We start from the raw sequence: 21,484 nt of genomic DNA, 5'->3' as shown, positions 1-21,484 counted from the left end.
CAAAGTAATTTAAAAGTTCATTTTTAAAATGCTTTTATTTAGCAAGGATTCATTAAATTGATCAAAAGTGACAGTGAAAAAATTCTAAAAGGCATAACTTTTTTCATCGTTAATATAGTAAGAAATGAGTCACTAAATCAGCATATTAAAATGATTTCTGAAGACTGGAGTAATGATGCTGAAAATTCAGTTTGTATCATAGAAATAAATTACATTTTAAAATACATTAAAACAGAAATCAGTTATTTTAAATTGTAATAATATTTCACATTATTACTGTATTTTTGATCAAATAATATATATATATATATATATATATATATATATATATTTTAGAGTGTACAATCTTGGTGAGCAGAAGAGGCCTTCTCAAAAACATTAAAAATCTTACCAACCCCAAACTTTATAGTCTGTATCTCTTAAAAACAGAAACTTTTTCATGTAATTTTTCCGGACCACAGTTATCTGCATCGAACTTCATCGGAACAGTGATACATTTCTTTCCGAGGAATTACTGCAGCCCTCGGTGAGGATGTTGATCAACGGGGCAGGACAAGAAGGATCTCTTGTGTGTGTCACCATGGAAATATAATCGTGAAAAACAGAGTGGAATTGAAGCAGGAAAACATATATCTTGTTTCAACATTATAAGGCTGGATTTTGGAAGTCATTACTCATCTCATGTAATTCAATATTTCTCCAGCCAGCCTTGTTTGTTATCAGAGAGGCTGACATGCTATGGGAGAGGTTCCTGGTAACCGTGTTGTTTGGGGACGGTTGACTGAAGGAGGGGGCTCGGTCTGACTGGGTTTGTTTCACTACACTGGGGTTCCCTCTTGACACAGGCTGCAGCAGGGGATTATGGGTCATGGTTTGAGCACGACTGTAAGCTGTGGGTCTTTGGGACCCCTGAGTCAGACAAAGCACTGGAAGTCCCACTACAGTCGCCCCGCTGTCGACCGGACCAGTAACCATAGAAACCACACATACAACAAAAAGTCACATGACCACCAAGATTACACATGATATCCGAGGAAACAGTCACAATTATAGAACTTTAACCTTTTATTTGAATTCTGGGTCTTGTGTTAGAATGACAGGGGCAGTATGAGACTGTAATAGAAAGTATGCATTTAATGAGTAACATTTCAATATTATTTACTAAATAAATTAAATAATTTAGGTCAACATAGTGTCTATCTATCTATCTATCTATCTATCTATCTATCATGATCAGAACAGACTGAAAACAGGATGAAAAACATGGCGAGTCTGATTTTAATGCTGTACAATACATTATTTTATTTTCCCACAAGATCTCATGCACTGTTTGTATACAGTTGAACAGGACGGTGAGATCTCTCTGCTAAAGCAGCTCTTCAGATGAGAAACACACGCTTATAAATCACTCAGAATGGAGTGTATTGAAAATCTGAAATAGCAGAAAGTTTACTGTAAGGTGTAGGTTTAGGTGTAGGGTTGTTGTAGGGCAATAGCACATACAGTTTGTACAGTATAAAAACTATTACGGCTATGGGATGTCCCCACTTTTCACAAAAACAAACATGGGTGTGTGCGTGTGTGTGTTTATCTCAAGAGGTCACAAAGCTCCAGTGTGACACTCACTGTGACATTTATCTACAAACTAATAAGAGCATGAGAGGGGCTCATTTCATCACTTACTGAGAACCACATAGCTATACAAGCAGCTCTCATTATGTGTGCATGAGTCTGAGTAACAGTTGTGTCACACGGGTCCAAGCCCACGCTTTACTTCGGTTTTAGCTGCTGTGCTGATGTCTTCTGCTATGTACAAATGTATTGTCCTTCGTATCTAAACTTTCCCAGCAAGAAACACATGCATGACCACACATACAGTACATACTGAGTGCTGCCCTTTTGACAGCGTGGCTCCTCCAGAGGGACTGCCTTGATGTTACACAACACAATATTGTGTTTGTCGCAATCTAATCAACTGAATGAACTCATGGTTGATCACGTAACACTAATTCAATAACTTGTCCCTGTACAATTTTAGGCCTTCTGAAGACACAGAAGAACACATTATGTTAAATTAGACTAAGTCCTAAGTCATATTTGGGCCTAACTCAACTAAGCTTATTCTCTTATAAAAACAAATTAAGGTACGTTGTAAAATAATAAAAGAATACATATAAATAACAACTAATATATATATTATATAATAAAAAAGTTCAAGTGTTTCCTAAACTGATCCCATGGGAACCACTGCGACCCAAACAGTAAGCTGCACGTTCACAGCGCTCTGTAAAATGACACACCGGGCAACAGCATCACAGTAACACCTAATGCCAGAGACCACAAGGCAGGTGAAATCTCTCACCTGTCTTACACAGTGTAACCCCCGTAACCCAGAGTGACCCACAAACAACAACAAATACAAGCAGCATGGAGACTGTCCCCTCAGAAACACATCAGAACATTTACAACAGGAAATTAAATGAACACAGTAACCGCAGACACAGTTAAAATGCTGATATTGCATTTAATGAGGTTTGAATAAAGCAAATACGTTAGGGCTAAGGATACTTAACCAGTCATGATGAACAGACGGGACCTGCAGATGGGTGTTGGGAATTTGATTATGGGTGTGAAAGATACTTAAAATAGGGTGTATAATTATGCAAGTTAATTTCCCAAGATCTGACTGTGTAGAACTATTTTAATATGTCTCTATTACAATCAAGAGCATGTGTGTGTGACATATGCACATATACATACTCCCAAATCTTATTAGGTCATTATGTATATTTTATTTAATAGACATATTTCTGTTTTGGTGGTATAGTGCGTCACATACTTTTAACATACTGTACCTGCAAAACTGTCCCTCCCATTCTGCTCAGTCTGTACTGGGTGTACCTACCAATTAGCAGAACACGCTGTGAAAACCCTCTCGTATTCTTCCCACAAGTGTAAAGAGAGCAGAAGAGGACAGCTGAAAAAGGACAGCATGCTGCCTGCAGATAAAGAGATCAAAATCCTCAAATCATCTCTTAGCAAATACTGGAGTGCATGAGAGGATGGTCACAGGCCTGTATCCTGCAGGGTTACACCTGAGTTTGGGGTAAATTTGGTTCAAGGGCTAATGAAAAGAGAAAACAGATTCTGAAAAGACCAAAGCTTCTGAAGTAAAAGACTTCAGCTTTTCGCAAGAAGCCTAGAACTGCAAGGCATGTCAGTACATGTGTGAAACTGGCCAAGGCAGATGGACAATTTGAGTGTAAGAGAGGTTATGCGAGTGTGTCTATGCTAAATGCATGTAATTGGGCCAATGCACGACTGGCCTCATTTACAGACACTAAACAGACTGCAGCCAGACCTCTGTACCAAACAGAGTACCTAAATGAACCATTACAGAAAATAATTACAAGCCTCCTTTTAGCCATATATAAAATAAAACAATTATTGCCCCAGATCCATTCAGAGACTTCTGTATTCACTGTACTCAATAACTGGCACGTCTCAAAGTTTAACACTTGCAGACCAATGGTGCAAGCAATACTACCAACACTAAGGTTGTGGGTTCAAATCCCAATGAATTCATAAAAAGCGTATCTTGTATGTGCTGTAAATTGCTCAGGATAGAAATGAAAGTTTGCAAAATGCATAGCATCTACAACAGAAAGTTAAGCAGTGTTTGTTGCTTGCTATGTGGAGATGACATAATTTATAATTTTACATGGTAATAAATAACATGTTGTTAGCACCATATTCTTGTAGCATTTTTAGTACATGCTGTTAGCACAATTTTCTTGCAGCATGTTTGTAGAGCAATACTACCACCAGTACCAAGCAATACCAAGGTTGTGGGTTCAGATCTCAGTAAATTGTATCTTTTATGCAATGCAAATTGCTCTGGATAGAAGTTTTTACAAAATGCATAAATGTAGATAAATGCATAAATGCAAATAGGTAGATAAAATAGGTAGACAAAGAGGTGAAAAAATTCATTCATACAAAGCGACTTACATTACATGCAAAGAAATAAAAACATTGTTAGTGCCACATTCTGCCTGCTGAACTACAAGAACACCAATTCATTATAAATCAAAAGCAATGACAATGTAAACACCACAGATCTCATTTCAGCTAAAAGTGAATAGCACAACCGGTTGGTGACCTTTCTTTTGGGAGTTTTCACAGCATAAACTATTATTAGAGTTACCGGTAAGAGAGATTAACTCTCCTGGCCTAAATAACCTGCCAGACAGCGGCAGAAAACAGCTAAATAAAAGCAGCACTCAGGATCAGTTAAACAAACCTTACCTTTACCTACATTTCTACAAGCAGTGTGTCAAAACTGCTCTCGGATCGGCATGTAACAACTCTTGATTAATTGCCTGCCCTCATGAACAAGTACAGCATGTCTGCGAGTGGAGTTTTATGTTTGGACATGCCTTTCCCACAGAAACTTTTTCCAGGTAAAAGCCTGCACGCTGTGCAAAGGTTCACAGTATTCCTAGACTGATTCCTAGAAACTCTCCCTATCAGGAGACAGTGTTCATTCACACATATAAACACACAAGCATCCATAAAGTACTCACTCACACAGCTGCAGGAACAGTGTATATCTAAACTTGATCTATGCCCTAAACGAACTCCAGCGCAAGGATGTTTGGAGAAGAGCCAGCGTTGCGTAAGGAAGCACATGCTTTCATTAGCCTGCAATACTCTCAGTGCACTGCGCTCACCCCCTGAACCCCGTTTTGGATTAAAGCGAATGTTCATACTTGATCAGGACTGGCATCAAAACTGTACATGTTGTGCAAACTGTACAGATTAGTTTGTACTGCTATCATTGTTGTCCTTAAATGAACTGCTTGATCTTTGAACGCACTTCCCCTCCCACATTTTTTTTTTCAACTCTAAGAACAGGATATCTTGTCATTACAGCTCTATTAACAAAAAGAAGGTATCGGTGCAGACTGGCACGCAGGGAGTGGCCGGGTGGGACAGGAAGACATGCATGCAATCTGTCCACTGCACGTGTCTGGATTCTGAAAGGTCAGAGGTCACTCAGGCCACATGCACAGTGCAACTGAATTTTTTTTGCACATTTTACTGTGCACACATGGCAAACGAGTGTGTGTAAAGAGGGCGGTGATAAAGACCTTAGGATAAATTTTGAGGGTAAACCGGGTGAGGACAGTCTGAGGGCCAATTCACGGTGCAGTTGCAGCCACACCTGTTTGTCAATGGGGTTTAGCACGCTTGCATCACCAAATCCCTGCTTCCAGTGAGTCTCATTACCCAGAAGCAGAAAAAACAAGCAGTTGGGATGTGGAAAAAGGTGGAATTCGACTCTAGCTACAGATAAGATAAGACTCCTATTCTCAGTGAAGCTGTACACAGGCGTAAAGCTACAGAATAAACATCATGGGTGTTGTATGTGTGTGTTTTTAAGGTGCCAAAGGAAGCCAAAAGAAGAGTTTTTAAGGAGCCTTAAAAAGTCTTTGCAATTAAATGTTTTACGTTTTTGTTATGTAGAATCTTATCCCATAGTCCTTATGTGGACTTTGTGCTAAAGTAGGAAAAATGTCCACTGGAAAAAGTAGGTACATTTGATAAAATCCATTTTTTTTTTTTTTTTGCTGTACTTAGAAGTCCTTCTCTGCCATCTGGGGGAAAAATACTTAGATCAATTATTCCAGTATTGCATTAAAAGCAGCTGAATATGATTATTCACAGAATTTATTTTTTATTATTAATGAACAGCACATTTTAAACAAACATTTGCATACTATAAATACTAAATACCATGCAAGATTAGAATTAGTAACTTTCAAATTTCAAAGACTTCAAGTTCTCATGTCTTTCAGTGTTCAAACTTGTGTCTGGTTGTGTAGTATGCAAAAAGATGCAAAGATGGCTAGCCGATGATGACATTTTTTCTGATAAATTTCGTGAATACCTTGTTGAATCAGCCTGTGATCATATGGTCGCTCAGTATGACTGAAATTACGATAAGAATACAAGGTGTACGAGAAATAATTCATTACAAATCTTGTTCTTCGGAATCAAATTCTGCATAAATCGCTTTAAATCTGACTAAATGTGATCACTGATTTGAATGCCCTACTGTCATATGCGACTTTCAGATTTAAACCCCATCTTAGAAAATGAATCACCAAAGCAGATGATTTACCGTCAGTCTTGGTCTGTACTAGAACATGCTGGTTCTGCTTGATTCTAGTGTGTTTTGTATCTCTTAAGTTCATTCATGAAAGGATGCTGCTGAGGCTGGATGTATTCAAATGTATTCGACCAACATCAGGTGCTCAGTATATTCTTCAGGCGCAGGACCACGCCGTGAGCATGCATGTGATTTGTGACTGTCACACACACTCGAGCGCTCTGGGCAGAGTGACACGGCACACATGGTGTTGCTGTGACTTGGCAATGTCACTGTGACCAGTACTCATCTCTCTTGTGACACTGGCTTACTTTCCAATACAGGAAGCAGTGAATGTGTGAGCGTCTATGGTTCCACATGTCTATCACGGGTAGAAAAGGAAATCACCCTCTCCTCTAGCACTAACATGTTTCAAAGAAAGAGGATATTTCATCACCAGTTTGCAGCAGATCTGTAGTTTCTGCAATGTAATACATTGAGGCATGAATTTTTAAAGCTGCAGTGTGTGATTTCCACACCACTATTGGCACCAAACAGAACTGCAAATATAATCAACTCATGCAAAACCTCTGCTATAATAGAAAGCGTTGATAGGACATGTCAATTTTTAATGCTTCTGATATGGATGAGAGGTGTAAAAAATGCATTGTGATGCATCAATCCAATAATAAAACATTCATTTTTATTATGTGTTTTAATGCATCTTGTAATGATCATTTCTTCATTGAGTGGTATTTGGCATTAACTTGTTTAATAATTTAATGTTTTCTTGATAATTTTAATAATTTTCTTCTAGTTTAATTTAATAATTTGCTTGATTTGAAGATAGTCATCATTATTCATTGGTTCAGGACATTTTGTGTCACATTATTTGCACATTGTTTCACATATTCTATATGATATATGTATTACATAGTCTATCTATCTCTTTATGTTAGTTTGCTAGCATGATATTATCCCTTATTTTTTTATAAGATTAATAATATTTGTACATTACTTTCAATCAATAAACTGAATATATATATATATATATATATATATATATATAAATATATAAGACTGATTTTACAGCGTAATGCACCAGTTTGTCAGTATATAGTACAAATTTTCTTTATAGTTACTTTATTGTCTTTACCATATTCCTGGAAATAATTATCAATTGTTACAAAATAATCAAATCTAACAAGATGGAATCATAAAGCAAATCATAAGTGAATCATAAAATGAATGCAATTAAAATGAAACAATTGAAAACAAATATTTACAGTACTAGTCCAAATTTATGCAAATGAACAGTGATGTGATGCATCGATTAACAAGGGGAATGCAGATACAGTCGGATGCTGCAGGAGGAACGATTCCTAGAAGCACAGAGCAACACTGAGTGATTTAATCAGTGTCAGTGTAAACGGGGCTTTAGCAAGCACCACCTTAGTTATTGCATTTGAGAGCACTTTCCTGTAAATTACATCAGCATAAATGTGATAAGGTGATCAGTTCAAACATCTGGAGAAAGACGGCATGCATGTCAGGTGCTTTGTTTTTCATGAGCTCATCTTGACTCAGCATCACATGACAGCAGCTTCTGCCAATTCCTCAGAACTGATGTCACACTGTCTTTGCAGTATATCGAGAGTCTTTGTGTTTGGTGCCGGAAAGCCCCTCCATTTGGAATGACTTGTGATCTTTTCACAAAGAGCTGTGCAACAAATGATCATAAATGGAAAACAAGGGCATAACAATGAAGTGTAATCACAGCAGTCCAGTGACGCAGACAATGAAGTCACTTCAGAGGTCCACACACCCTCACTCTCTGACTTAGTTGGCTCAGGCCACCTACTTTTCCAGAGTTGAGATCAGGAACACAAAATGTAGTCTGACCTCATGGAGGAAAAAGAGGGAATTGGCGCTCTTGCGCACACACACACACACTCAGCCTCAATCTCTGCTCCCTCTCTCTTTCCCGGAAGACACTGTGTTATTGGAAATGGAGAGAGCAAAGCAAAAGCAGGAAAGGGAGGAGTAAAAACAGATGGGGGGTTCTTTTTAAATCATGTGATTGGTGAGTCAGTGCATGAGCTCAGTGCAACACAAGATCTCCTGATTGGTGGACAGTGATGTGCTGATCCGATCAGGACAGGGATGTGCTGAGCCTATAGGAATAATAACTAGCTGCATACCGGAAAATATGATTATGCTTAATTTAATAAGAGTTTAATGCCATTTCATTGGAAAACTTTCTGAAGGAAATATGAGTGTGTTATTATAGTAGCAAATATCTGCACAAATGTGCAGGCTAAAATAGTGGATTTTTTTTCATCCCGAATATTATATGCATTCAGATGTTTAATTCTTAACTTAATTCTCACAATGTATGTTTTTTATGATATGGTTTTTAAGATTTTTAATTTGGGATTTTCACATTTTCTGAAGAAATTACAGTGCTAGGTGTTGCTCTGTAACACCGTGACCATTTAAATTTTTTTGTGTTTGCGATTAAAATGTATAACTTTTTATAAAAATCCTGCTCAAAGGTTTTATTCCACATTTTTGACATAAAATCCTTGAGCAAACCAAATTTAATCAAACCAAATCACTATGAAATAATAAATTCAGTCTTGAAAAGCACTGAAAAAAGTTTTTGTGGAATAAAAAGACTGAAGACACATTACCGAAACAAATTTTCTTATTTGGGTTGGGGGGGTTGTATTTTTAAGATTATGCTAACAGCTGTAACTATTGTTCAGCAGATACAATACGCATTTTTCTCTAAACAGCTTAAAATGTCATTACTGTAAGTTGAGCAACAGGTCATTACCACTACATTTTTGCCTATGATGGTAATGACAATGTGCAATGGTGTGAATTTCTCAAAAAGGTAAAAACTGTGGGTTAAAGAGTAAAACATATTCCTGGTATGTAACTTAGATGTTTGAACTTGAACTTTGTACTTAAAAGTGCACAGTTACCCATATGCACGTACATTTACATGTGTATGATCTGCGTAGGCATTTAGAGATAGGAATTTGATTCCCGGTTTCTCCTTGACATCAGCTTTGTGCCCGGTGCACGTCATGTTCAATGCAGTGTTTATAAAACAGACCCTCAGCACGTTACTCCTTCAACAGACGTCACAAACCAAACACAAACACAGCCAGCGGCCTGCGCAAGCACTCTACCGTGGGAGAAGAGTTGAAAACAAAGGTGGTGCAGCGCCATCATTAATATTCCATCTCACTTACACAGTGATAGTGAGGTCACCGTATAACAGCTCTGTGAAGTGCTGTGTCATTAGAGGTGCAGCCTGGATGATATTTCAGCTGTGCACAACTATACCATCTCTCCTTCAAAATAAACAATGGGGATTCAGCTGGATGCACATGGCAAACTCTTAATTTGTAGAGTGCCAGCCAGAGGAAATACTAAAAAAGGGTTTGGCACTTTTACCTGAAGATGTATGCCAACCAAATCTGATAGAGTGTATCAGACATTGCAGCCATTGGACATTAGGTCATCATGGTGATGGAAGCTGAAGGTTAGTCTTGCAGGAAGATCTATGTCCTGAAATGCATGCATCAGATCAGATTCCCATTAGAAACCCATCAGGTTTTTAATAAGTACACATGCTGTCCTTCTCGAGACTTTAAGAGTCAACTAAGGACATTGCTGCCGCATCAAAGCTGACTCTGAGGAGAAATGAAATGAGATATTGCTGCCTCAAATCAAGCTGTGTTGTGAAGCAGGGCTCATGTGGAGATTATTAGTAACTGAAAAGCAATGTTGCGGAGATTTACATTTCTAGCAGGCTAAAAAGAGTGGGTCTTGTCAGGATACATGCATTCAGGTGGACGGGCCGCTACACAAACTCTCAAGGCAAACTAGGTCACAGTTAAAAGAATATTAACTCTCATCGGGTTAACTCAAATTTCAGTGCTTAAGTGAGATAAAGTAAGCTTCTGACTTACCCTCAAACCTGTTTATGGGTGACACTATGACTAAGGTCATAAATAGGTTCATTTGGATCCTAAATCATCTTCTTGTGGATGAGACACCAGAAATTAAATCCAGGGCTGGAGGGTAGGAATCAGGTTTAGGTGACAATGATGCCGGTCCAATGGAAGCTGTTAAATCAGAGGTTAAACATTCAGCAGGGCTGGTTAATCACAAACACTCTCAGATCTTCAGCAGCTCACTAACCATTTTTCCCATTTGCCTAATTTACATAAGCATTTGAAAAATGAAGGGAGTTGATGCACACAAAAGTGTTTGTCAGAAGTTAAATGCCCAACATCTCAACTCCCTGCTGAGTTAGCCTTACCAACTCTTCACAGGCACAGGGAAGAATGAGTAATTTGGATTTTTCTTCTTGACTTATTAGGCCGCCTCTCATGGCCTTAGAAGTGAATTCCAGGTCAAAGTTTAGCAGAGAAGCCATGGCCCAACAAATATATTTTGGTCCAAAATTTTTGATGCCATATCAACTTGCAAACAGCAAGCAAACTCTATGGGCCTATTTACACCTGGTCACTTCATGTGTTTTCTCTGATAGGATTTCTATCTGATTTGTTAAAACGTTTCCATTTACACTTGGCCACATAAATGTGTCTTCGCAAAACAGATATAAGTCCAGTATTCAATTCCTGCGCTATATGATGGAGTTCACGTCAACGAAAGCAACAGATATGCACTGCATTTTATTTGATTTTTTTTCATTATCAGCTAATTTCAAGATCAAAGACCACAACAGGAGAGAGCACGGCATCAGCACTGGAAAGATAGGTTAGTCTGACTACTTTTAATGAAGATGATTATGTGTTGAGCGTCTACGACATACTGTCAGTTTCCTTTGTGGCAGTTTGCGTGTTGGCTTGCTGAGGAGGTAATCTGCTACTCATTCATGGCGATGCGTGTTGCATTAGCGCCGTCAAATCTGACTATTACATGCCATATAGCCTATAAAACGCTCTCACACATTTATTATTGTAAGATTTTTGGAAGAGTAAAATTTGCATATGTGGTTTCAACAACCACATGCATTTACACTTGTCCAGTTTTGTCTGGAATGCGGCCCAGACCACCTCCTGAAGTGGTTTGAGTGTTTGGATTTAAATGCATCTCGAAAGTGTTTCAGAGAGCATTTACACCTGGTCTTTTCATGATCAGACAGCTATCCGATCAGAGAAAACGCATGAAGTGACCAGGTGTAAACAGGCTATAAAGGACAGTGGTTTCCACATTTTGCATGTCTTCTTAATCAAACACACCTGATTCATGTCATCGGCTCATTAGTAGAGACTCCAAGATCTAAAAGGGGAGTTTCAGAGGGATGCAAAATGTGCAGTGTTGGTGCGGCTCCAGAAATGTGGTTGGGAACCACTGCTATAAGAAGTGTTTGTGACAAATGTAAGAAGCCATTTCAAGATTTCAGAAACAAGTTGACAAGTGTGAAATCATCTACTGCAGGAATAACAGTAGGTGTAACTTCCTACAAAGTTTTATCAAATGCACCTGAACCAGCTGATCAAGGTGTTCAAGATTGCTTAAAAATTACAGGCAGGTGTGTTGAACTATGTAGAAAGGTAGTCCTCCAGTCCCCGGTCTGTTATTGAAAGGTGTGTCCAAACTTGTTCCTGGAGGGCTACTGTCCTGCAAGGTTTAGCTCCAACCCTAAATAAACACACCTTAATGAGCTACGTCATTCAAGGTCTTCACTAGTCTCAGGCCCTGTCCCAAATGGCACACTTCATGTGCACTTGCGGTCTTGCCGACTTACACTGACTACGTTTACATGTGCACGAATAATGCAATTATTTCCAATAATCAGAGTAAGGACTTAATCGCATTATGATGTTTACATGTCAAGAGCAAAGCTCTTCACTCCTGTTTACATGCAATTTCCATTATTCTTATTATTCGCTAAGAATTGTGGTTAATTTTTTTACTGCCATTATTCACATACCCCACTGCACAGCACAAATGATGGACTCAGAAAGAGCAGGTGTGTTACTGGCCGATGTTTTAATTTATTTACGTGTGTTGGAGCCAAACTCTGCAGGACATTGGTCCTCCAGGAGCAAGTTTGGACACTCCTTGTTACTGAGGTTTGCATCATCAGCCTTCATCATTGGCACAATCATGGTCCAAAAGGTGGTGTTCAGATCTTACGAGAGCACAGCCATCAAGCCCATGCTTGTTTCTCTACAGCACCCTCTCACAGCTTGAGTCATGTAAGCTCTTTATATAATTTCAGCTCTCACGGTCTGCACACACAGAGTGGCTGACAGCAGTTTCATGCAGCAGCAGGAAAGGAAAGACCCTAAAAAAACCCCTAAGATTGTATATTTGTGTTGGGCTCTGGGCTTTGAGTTTTAATTCATTGTTCTCCCACAGACTGCAGCAGATGTTTTTGCTTCTGCAGTGTTTTTTGAGGGGCACAAAGTGGGTGTGAAAGAAGCGAGCGTGAGATTTCCCACCACCTGCAAATGCAACATAGCCTCACTCAAAACAGGAAACACAGATGAAAGCGAATGATTCAGAAGTAAGCAACTTGGACAGCACCGACCTTAAACCAGAAATGAGTATTTTCATCTCTTTTGGATATTTTGGACCGAGTGTAGAGCTTTGGCTGTTCAAAGGGAAACTTTCACAAAGAAAAACAATTTCTGATGTTCAGTTTGATCTGCTGTTGATATTAGAAGTGCAAAATGTGCTGAGTACCTTTTCTCCATTTCACTATTTGTAAGCGATACTTACCTTAAATCTCCGACTTTAGACAATGTGTGCAATTCAGCAAGTTTAAAACATTTCTGAGTAATGAGACTTATTAAAAAAAGCCTCTAAGCCTTCTAAACCCGTAAGCCTTATTATTCAACTTCTTTTGTTTTTGCTATGAACATGATGCATTAAATCATGTAAGGTTATCAAGGGAAAGTCACATTTACAATTTATCTGGAAAATTCAATCGAAATCCAATCATTGCATGATCCAATCATATAACCACACCTTTACAACTGTCGCCTGTCAGACTATAAAAACCGCACAGACATTGAAGGACAGAACCATATTAAAGGACCAGAATATTGCTGCCTTCACGTGCTATCAGAGTATCATAAATACGAGTTTCCTAATCGGAAATTAGATGTGAACGCCTCTCAAGTCATATTTACTACTGGGAAACTCGGAAATAATTTTGATACTAGAGTTTTTGGAGTTTGGCGGGTCATAAACTTTAAACATGGTGGAGGGGACAACCATTGCTGCTGTCAATGCTATCCTCACAACAACTACATCACTTTGTCTTGTCGCTAAAGTAGGGTATTTATAGGCTATATATGAACGATCATTTGAAGCATATTGTATGTTTTATAAACGGTGAAAGAAGCATGTATTTGACTGAAATTACAGAATTATCTAGCGCGGTGAATGTTTATATGATTATCAACCAATGGGATGCTAAGTTTTATTCTTTCCAACAACAAAGCACTTGAATGCGACAAGCTCGTAATCACGACTTCATAAGTGGGAAATAGGAAATTTCCAATAGCACGTGAAGGCAGCATATCATAGAGCCTTCATTTAATTTAATTAATTTTTTTGCATTTACTGGGATAGGACAGATCAAAACTGACAGGAAGCGAAGGGGGAGAGAGATAGGGGCGGGATAGGGAAAGGTCCTTGAGTTGGGATTCAAACTCGGGACACCTGTAGCGCAACAGTGTTGTATGTCGGCTTGCTGCCCACAAGGCTATCGGCGCCGACTGAATGGGCTATTTTGACATAGATCTGTCGCTTAACCAGAACTCCCTAGCATTGTGGTCTCAACTTTTGCACTGGTAAGCAGTACTCACATTTTCCATAAACAACATTCCATAAAAGACTTAAAGCACAAGACTGAAGCATTTACAGAAACTGCACCTGAATTGTACATTGTGTGTTGGGAAGAGGCACAAATACCAAGCATATCTAAGCATTAATATCCATTATAAATAATGACAACCGTTTTGTTTAAAGTAGGGTAACAGAACAGGCCTGCTGAGTTAAACAGACACGGAATTTGCTGTCTGTTACAGCAGGAATGAGATTCATTCTTTTTCCACACGCACAAGTCTTCAGCTCCTCACAGGAGTTCACAAACAGGAACCAGTTCCTCCGGGACTGCAGCAAGAGAAACGGGTCAAGCAGGCCAGGCAGAGAAAGAAAACAGCTCAGGTTGATGAAGAACTCTAGCCCACAGGCAGAAACTGCATGTCCCCGCCTAGAAAGAGAATACTGGGATTCAGGGAAAGCTTTGTTCCCTATGGAGAAAAAAAAAAAAAATGAGTGTGTGAAAATGCACTTCCATAAAAGTGTGAGAACAGAGGCTGGAAGAACATGCTGGAGCATGCAATTCCCAGCCTGATTTTTAACGGACTGGGTTATCATGATGTGTTATGCTGCATTTACCAAAGAATCCAGTTGCTGGTTCTGCTGAAAACATATTTATAGTTATTTTCTAATGAATGCAATTTATCTTGAAATTATAAATTTGGTCATGGATTATTTTCAAAAATATGCTGAAGATTTAAATGTACTTGGAGGTACTTGCATTTAAAAAAGTTTAAATATATCGCCCATTATTATAATAATTATATCACATTAAAGAAAACAAAAACAAACTGTGATTGATTGGATCAGTGCATTTTAAAAACACCCATTTTTAATTTGCATAAATAGACAACAAAATTTCCCCATGTGTACTTGTGTACTATGCAAATACCAATCCCACATTTTTATGCAAATACTTATCCTTTGGGATGAAGTTTGGTGACTTCTATTGTGGAAGAAAATGTCCCCTTGAGCAGGGAATTTGCATATGGCTTCATGTGCAGTAAGAGATGTCCAAACACTCTCCCTCCTCTGAGAAATGCTCTTAAAAGGAAAGCAAATAGGTTCAGTGTTAGTGTTTTTAGTTATATCACATTAAGACAGTTCTAGGCAAATCTTTGCAATGCATCAAAACTGGCCTCAGTTCTGGTGCATGAGGAATAAGGATCTAATCCTTCAAACAAGCTCATGCAGACAGATCTACCATGCAGCAGTTATCTGAGCTGCACTCTGGGAACATTCTGAGTCTGTAATATTGCGAAGTGTTGACCCGGGCATAACGCCCAGGGTTGCTGCCAGACTCCAGACGCTCAGCACAGGTGGAATGGGAGGAGGTGAGAGACAGCGAATCTCTAAGAACTAAAGATGTCAACAAGGCATGACTCTGAAAACTCTCTGAAAACAAATATCTTTACTTATCTTTTTACGTTGTCTATAATCTCAAGGTTGTACATCAGAGTAGTATACTGTAAGTTGTGTTCAGCAATGTTTAGTACAAGTCGTGGGTGAAATGACTGACTTTTCTGACTAATCAGGGGAGCCTGTTTAGCAGGAGCGTCTGTAACCTTAACAGCCCAACTGGTGTTTTAAGAACAACATCCTTTGCGATTATGACTGCGTACACAAAGCATGGCAAGACTTTAGGATAGCGGTGAAAACTCAAAGTGAATGATAAGGACTGAAAAACACTACAAGGATTGTGTCCAAAACAACATAGAACTACTGCAGCAAATCGCAATATTCACACTGAAGACCACAAAAACCCAATCTCACAAAGCCACAAAAACCCAATCTCACAAAGCCACAAAAACCCAATCTCACAAATCCATGAAAGAGCTACAATTGCTGTAACTTTAATCGGAGACACCAATGCAAATTTTGGAGCAACAAGATGAACTACAGCATCTGCCCTGGCCATATTAATCTCCTATATTATTAAACCACTAGCTGTTTGCAGTTTTAAAGAGAAGCAGATTCCCTCCTCCAACATCTCTGAAGCAACTGGCATTTTATAGTCAGTATTCCCCTGAAAATGGTGCAAAATTGAATGAATATGCCCTACGATTATAAAGGCAAATGGTGGTAAAACACCTGTCTATTTCCCAGGTTTTCACAGTATTTTGTTATATATAATACAAAATCATAAACTTACAAGGTTGAACTTCAACAGCTCTCAATGCAGGCACCACAGTGCTTTGACCTCCACATGAAAAGCCTTGCAGGTATCTTCACAGAAGGGCATTTTACTATTTGCTTCTATAATTTGATGATTATTTTCTCAATGTCATGCCTGATGTGCCTTGGATGTTGTCGTACTCAGGGTACTCAATGTATCTAAAAACACACAGGATCAGTCTCTTGTTTTCATTTTCACGTTGGCATGGATAATATATCATATGTACCATTGGGTAATAGTTGGCTGCACTTTGAAAGGTCATTAAATGGAGTAAAAGATGACTGCGTGAACTTTGAACATTGCGTTCGACTGCTTGATATGTGCACAATGCAGCAGGGGTAACAAGCAGCTTGACACTTTCATAGAGTTCAATGCACTGGGGGCTGTTAATGTGAGTCATGAGTCATGCTTTAAAAGCATGCATGCACCATTTGCTGCACCTCCGAGGCTGCAGACTGCAACTGTAAGTGTAAGTCAGAGGTAAATAGAGTTAACACAAACCGAACAAAACAACCTCATTCACCATAAAAGTGAATCTCTTCCTCTTGTATCTCATTTTCATATTCATCCAGGCAATCCCTTGTATCTCATTTGAATCAGAAAACAAACAACAGCTGTGCAAATAAGACATCTGAAAACGCAGTGTTTGTGCATGCGTGTTTGCATACATGTGGGCTTTTAAAGGTCTCTCATACCAGAACCACGAGAGCCATCCTAGAGTCCCACTAAGTAAGTGGGCGATGCTGACGGGCAGTGTAGGTGAGGAGTGTTTACAAGCAGGTTACGCACAAAAACATCAATGGAGCTCTGACTGTGATGTGGCAGCCTGGCTTATAACGAAAATCCAGATTCCTCTGACACAGTCACAAGCATAAATTTTAAGATCAGTGCATTTGTGGTTTTATAAAATAACTCTCACTCTAAAGAGAAAGCTGCTGGTGGAAAACACCAGAGACAGCTTACAGAAAACAGATTATCGACTAATATTCATATTTGACATGAATTACTCATCCCATCTTCTCTTATTTGCTCATTTCTGTTGTTGAAGGTCATGTGTGACTACAGCAACACTACTGACAATATTAAAAAGATACTATAATTGAATTTTAATTGCTGTCAATGCATATGTAATTTTATTGTTCATTTCTCGCAACTAATTACTCCATGTGCAACTCAGAAATTGAAATATTATTTTACAATTTCAACTAAATCTATGGATAAGAATATTAGTTAAAAATGAAACTATTCAATTTGCATTGGTCAGGCAAGAAACTCCCCATGTGCAACAAGATTCTCTATGCAAATACGGGAAATATGCAAATAATCTCACATTTTTATGCAAATATAAAAAGCAGTCCTTTAGGAAAACTCTGGTGACTTCTCATGAGAAAAAAAACTTGCCCTTTATACTACTGTAGTGTGTTTCTTCAATATGCAAGAGAAGATTTTCTTTGTTTTGTGTTACATCTATATTTGAATTCTCCTAACAATAGCACTTTTCAGTTGTAATATGCAAGTTAAGTAATATGCAAGGGCAGGACGGCCTGTACGAAAGAACAAGCAGTCGCTTGTAAAAGCAGTACATAAGAGGACAGCCAAATGCTCTGAGAACAAAAACAGTGTGGAGAGATAGGGAGGGGGTGAGAAGGAAGGAGCTGCATAATTTCAGCAGTGACGCAACATACATTCTACTCTCAACAGTGACCATATTAGGGCATGGGCGGGGCTTCGGCAGAAACCAGGAAGTAGGGGGTCCTCTAGCGGAAATACCACATGACTTCCAGTACAATCTCAAAATATCTTTCTTCCACTCCCCCCTCCCTTCTGCTCTGTTTTTCTGTCTAACAAAACATGCTCTCTTCTGTGTCATTAGGGCATTTATTGATCAGTTAAAATGTGAAGCAAGCAAGCAAGAGGTGCTCTTCTAATCGCTATGCTAACATATGCCGTAATCTGATTATTGCCATTTACAGCAACAACATTGTGCAAGCAAGTGCAATTGCACACAGGTTCATAATACACATTCTGGTAAATGAGACTAATGCAAACAATAGAAAACACAGCTGCTCCTTTTAAACTTTTAGTCTACTTACAATAAAAAGCTGTTAATCGTTTCTAAAATAAAAAAAAAAATAATAAATTTTAAAAAAAGTGGTTACTGTGATCACTGTTTATTTAACAGCATCAATGACTGGTTTAGTGTAGGTTAGTTCACTGTATGCAGTATGTATGATATATGTGAAATTTTGTCTTTAAAAAGTTGCAAGTATGCAGCCTGTCAACAAATACTGGTAATTCTGCACCAAAACAAATTTAGTGCCAGATTCAGGCCCTGAATAACAATATTGAAAGCAAGTTGCACTTTTTGACCGAATGCATACAGAGTTCTGGCAGAAAATTAAACATGCACTGTGAATTTGGGCAAACAGATCTGAATTCACTCTATATACTACACTGCTGAGAATCTACCTAATATTGGGCCCAACATTCTCTTCACAAGCACAGTTTCATGCATTGTTTCATTATGAAATGTTTCAGGAGATTATGGTATACCAAAATGAGAAACATTTTTCACGACAATCCAGTTATGTACATTTTCTATCAGATGTTTAAAATCATAACTAGCGGAGTCAGATTGCAAATTACTTTTATGATCTGGGTATAAAGATATTTACAGTCTGGAGAAGTGGATGCTACAGTATAGTTGCCAAAAGTCAGACTCTGATTTTTTTCGTTTCAGACTATGATTCCATCTAGTCAGCCGAGATAAAAAAATATTGATATTTTGAGCTGATTTTAGAACACATATGTGACCCTGGACCACAAAACCAGTCATAAGTGGCAATTTTTCAGAAATTGAGATTTATACATCATCTGAAAGCTGAATAAATAAGCTTTCCATTGATGTATGGTTTGCTGGGATTTGACAATATTTGGCCGAGATACAACTATTCGAAAATCTGGAATCTGAGGGTGCAAAAAAATCTAAATACTGAGAAAATCACCTTTAAAGTTGTCTAAATGAAGTTATTAGCTATGCATATTACTGATCAAAAATTAAGTTTTGATATATTTACAGTAGGAAATTCACTAAATATCTTCATGGAACATGATCTTTACTTAATATCCTAATGATTTTTGGCATAAAATAAAAATGGATAATTTTGACCCATACAATGTATTTTTGGCTACTGCTACAAATAAACCCCAGTGACTTAAGTCCGTTTTGTAGTCCAGGGTCACATATTGTTTTCATTTGTCACGCCTCTCCTAGCAAAAAGAGATGCCCCCCCGTAACTATATACAAAGTTAACAAGTCTTTGGTGCCTAGCATTTTAAAATTGTTCAATTGTGTAGTGTATTCCAGCCTTTAGAGTCAACATGTGAAGCAAGCTGAATGATAACAACACCATGTCTTTATGATTATGGTACTGAAATGGCAAAACGTTTCTTTTACACAAAAAATTAAAAATGTAATTGAGTTCATGACCATCATAACTGACTGAAAGCATCAGTCTCAAGGAAAATCCTCAGACACTGTCGCCATGCGTCAGGTAAGTGACAGCACAACCGTAATCATAAAGATTATCGACGTATCATGTCCTAAACCGTATCTACTGCCCTCGCACCCACAACACAGACATACACAAACCTCTGGAAAAGCTCCCTTCGCCTCAAACAAATACCAACCCAGAGGTCAGAGCAGCGTGACACGGCGGCGTTTACCCACTCTCAGCGTCATGGTAACCGCACGAGAACGTTCCGCTACAGAGCGCGCTTGGCTGTTTGCTTTTTCGCGGTCTTAGTTTCCCGCCCACTCGCGAGGCAATCCCCCTCAGCGGCGATCGAGCGTCACTGTCCCAGTTACGCCCCCACACTACAACTGAACGCAGAGAGATTCTCCGCTACGTAACACAGTGGGCTGAACAGTGAACTTGACACAGACACACTGCTTACCTCAGTTTTTACAATACAGCTGACCATAGCATTCACGCAATGCTCACTGTTCCCTAGACACTGAGTAGTGGACCACAAAACCAGTCATAATAGCAGGGGTATATTATTTGTAGCAATAGCCTGCATTGTATGGGTCAAAATGATAGATTTTTATTTTTACATTAGGCTATGCAAAGATCATGTTTCATGAAGATATTCTGTATATTTTCTACTGTAAATAGGCCTATATCAAAACGTAATGTTTTGATTATGCATTACTAAGAACTTAATTTGGACAACTTTAAAGGTGATTTTCTCAATGTTCTGATTTTGGGTGGGAGTGTTTGCAGTTTATGTTGTACAACAGAACGTCAAGTATAGTCAAGTTATTTACATTTATGCATTTAGCAGACGCTTTTATCCAAAGCCACTTACATTGCATTCAAGTTATAGTTTCTACATTTTATCAGCTCTTGCTTTCTTTGGGAATCGAACCCATGATCTTGATGTTGCTAGCACCATGCTCTAATATTTGAGCTACAGGAAAGCTTGAGCTGAAGTGTTGTCAAGTTATCTTTACCACAGACCTTGTTTTACTAATGAACTAAAAAAAAAGCCCCAAAAATTCTCGAATTAGTCTTCTGGGTTTTGATATGACTGCTGCAGCACATCCATGTACATTAAAATAAAAATAAATAAATGAATTCAGACAATTTATCACACTTGTTATTTGACCCATGGTTAGAGTAACTGCGCTAAACAGTTGCATTTCATATGATTTATGCCAACTGGGATACAGGATGTATACTTCTAGCATCATTTCAGGTAAAATTTGTTTAAAACTAAGCAAACACACAGAATTCCCTTAGAATTACATTAGAGAAAATATGCTTGTCAGATAATGGGTGAATGCCAACAGTTGCTAAGGTAAGAATGGTAGAAAGACAGGTAAAGTTTTCAAACTGGGGCTAAAAATCCATTAAAGCGTATGAGTAATTGATTGAAGTGTGAATGCATGCATGTGATTACATATGCAACTGAGCATGCGTGATGTGTGCCTATACAATGTATTTGTCTATGGAGAATGCATATTTATGTGCACGTGTCTATGTCTGTGCAGCTGTGAATAGCACTGTTATCTCTGCGAGTTTCATTAAACATGCACAACATCAGTAAAGCTTAAGGAGGGCTGTTGCTATGGTAACCACTCTAGGTTTTGTTCTGTTTTATTGTCAGAGTTACAGTGAGAATTCAGCCTTAGTCTGTTATCACAGTTCAGTCAGCTGTGCCATTAACATGCTGATTAAAGCTCATCTACTACCAATGTGGCAAAT

General features: G+C 38.5%; 1 long non-coding RNA gene across 2 annotated transcripts in view; it reads right to left on the bottom strand.

The window, feature by feature from the left end:
* The window catches only part of LOC131549811 (uncharacterized), a 51,180-nt gene extending 34,624 nt beyond the window's left edge, over positions 1-16,556 (bottom strand). Inside the window, exons 1-3 of one of the 2 annotated variants that reach the window (XR_009273493.1) lie at positions 16,191-16,553; positions 10,141-15,082; positions 9,627-9,736 (exon numbers count right to left, since the gene is read on the bottom strand). This is a non-coding gene — a long non-coding RNA (uncharacterized LOC131549811). Of the gene's footprint in view, positions 1-9,622; positions 15,083-16,190 lie in introns of those variants that run through there. The other variant, XR_009273492.1, reaches the window with a different exon arrangement.
* Between the last annotated feature and the right edge of the window lie 4,928 nt (positions 16,557-21,484).

This window comes from Onychostoma macrolepis, chromosome 11, assembly GCF_012432095.1.
Source record: "Onychostoma macrolepis isolate SWU-2019 chromosome 11, ASM1243209v1, whole genome shotgun sequence".
Lineage (NCBI taxonomy): Eukaryota > Metazoa > Chordata > Actinopteri > Cypriniformes > Cyprinidae > Onychostoma > Onychostoma macrolepis.
The sequence above is the reverse complement of the archived record's forward strand: the minus strand, read 5'-3'. Positions and strand labels throughout refer to the sequence as shown.